The following is a 2,048-nucleotide window of genomic DNA, read 5'->3' as shown; positions in this document are numbered from 1 at the left end:
CCATCCACCACCCCCAACCAACCTCCCCACACGGAATTTTCGGGCTCTAATACTTCTCGCTATAATCACGTTGAAGGGTGCTTATTGCGTCGTAACTAACGCTGAGAGCCACTGGGCAAGCGTCCGTATTTTGCGAGTTGGGAATGAGAATGGGTTGATCATGCCATGCCAAAGTGAAACTTAAATCTTTCATTGGGGTGGTTGGATTTATTCATGCACTTTAAAAAGATTTATTTAAAGCTTCTTTCTTTTAAAATTTTTATTTACGGCATTATATGTTGATATTTATGTCATACTAAGCTGAATATTAACTTATTGGGAGAAAACAGGTAGTTATATGGGTTAGGGTTGGGCATAACGCCTTAAGAATTGGACCGTGAGATTGGCAGTTGAATCCAGCTCATCAGCTGTTGGGAGTGTAAATGCACCATTACTGCTCAAAGAGTCTTAAGATTCCTGATCCAGTCCCTCGGTTTTACACATAAAGGAAGTACTGTTAATGCAAAGACATGTTTTTTGTAGATAAAATAGAGCAGAATCTCTTATAAAAATAGAAAGAAAAGATGCATTAAAAAAGTAACATGCAGCGTTTGTGACGATCAGGTCTTCTCGAGCAGATCTTTTAAATAATAAATACAAAGGAAATGGGTTAATATCAACAGGTTATGGCTATGTGATCCTTGCATCAAATGTGAATCATAAATGTTAATCAATATTGCATTTTGGCTAAACTTAATTGCATGTGATGTGAGAGATTTTCTAGTCTGCTGTATGTGATCAATGAACTTAAACTATCGTGTTTATGCTGTGATGGTTTTGAACTTTAATTTTTATTTGTTATTTTTTATGTATGGTTTTTGAGGGAAAATCTTCTGTGTCTGTTTATTTACATTGCAGCCTTAGTCTAAATGTGACTACTGTAGGTACTTGAGGGTATGTATATTTTGTGTACATGGATTCAATACACCAGCATAGATAAAACTTGTGGTGCTCTTTGACAAGCATTAAAAATGAATAGATCAGGCTTTTAAATTTAAATCTGAAAGCTTTTAAAAGCCTGTGAGTCCATTTGTACACCCGGACAATTTGTACTTTGAACTTAGATCAAAGGTGAATGTTTTCTACAGGAAAATTGCAGAATGATGTATAATTCATAATCAAATGTCCACATGCTAATGTTAAAAGGCACGTTTTGTGCTTGTTAATGGCATTATTTTTTGTAAAGTTCTTTTTTAGTTCTATACCACTTTTTCACACATTTTTATCTGCATGTTGCAAACTACTGAGCCTTCTCCTGTTCTGAGCACTTAGAAGCAGGAGTTACAATCTTTCATGAAGTCTTTATAATGTAGCTTTGTTCAAACACATACAAATGGATCCTTGCTTTGATTTGACAAATACAAATGGTTGCTTATTCTTAAATATGTGACCAAGAGATTACAGCTTGTGAAAGGACCCTTGCATATCAAACCTAATAATTGCAGTCATCCAGACTCCAGGGCCAATAGGAGACAATACATGAATAAAAGTAAGGATGCACTTCAATGTTTTTGAACAATGCTGTTGCCTTTTTCACGTTGTGCTCTTCCTGATTGGTGCTTTAACGTCCATCTAAGTAAATTCCTGAAACACTATTTTCTGCTCAGGATGTGTTGATAATTATACAGTGTAGTGCAATGTGAGTGTAAGTCATAAAAGATTAAACTACAAACGCTGTGATAATGATGATGATGATGATATGTGTCTGTCTTGATATTTTTACCTGTGAAATTCACAGGGATTCAATTTCCATTTTATTAATTTATCTGTTTATTGACCGTAGAATATGAGATTTTATCAGTCCTGCATTTCTTAAAACCTAAAACTCCAGACTGAGGTAAGGTGAGCTCCTGCTGAACAGGATACAAAACAAATGTCTTCATTTATTTGCACTTTTCAGTAAAGGTTGAACATTTGCTGTCCTGTTTGGAATCAGGCAAGTTTCCATGTAACTTCTTAGTTCCATTGTGCCATTGAGAATAGCTCTCCCCGCCACACGGGGGCGCTGC

At 35.8% G+C, this 2,048-nt stretch overlaps 1 long non-coding RNA gene across 1 annotated transcript; it reads left to right on the top strand.

Moving 5' to 3' along the window:
* The first annotated feature begins 333 nt into the window (after positions 1-333).
* Positions 334-1,728, top strand: LOC117938462. The gene is made up of 2 exons (XR_004655398.1): positions 334-1,189; positions 1,237-1,728. It is a non-coding gene; the product is annotated as an uncharacterized LOC117938462 (long non-coding RNA).
* Positions 1,729-2,048: the final 320 nt, after the last annotated feature.

The sequence above is a fragment of the Etheostoma cragini genome, chromosome 23 (genome assembly GCF_013103735.1).
Source record: "Etheostoma cragini isolate CJK2018 chromosome 23, CSU_Ecrag_1.0, whole genome shotgun sequence".
Taxonomy (NCBI): domain Eukaryota; kingdom Metazoa; phylum Chordata; class Actinopteri; order Perciformes; family Percidae; genus Etheostoma; species Etheostoma cragini.
Note: the sequence above shows the minus strand (reverse complement) of the source record. Positions and strands in the feature narration are given on the sequence as shown.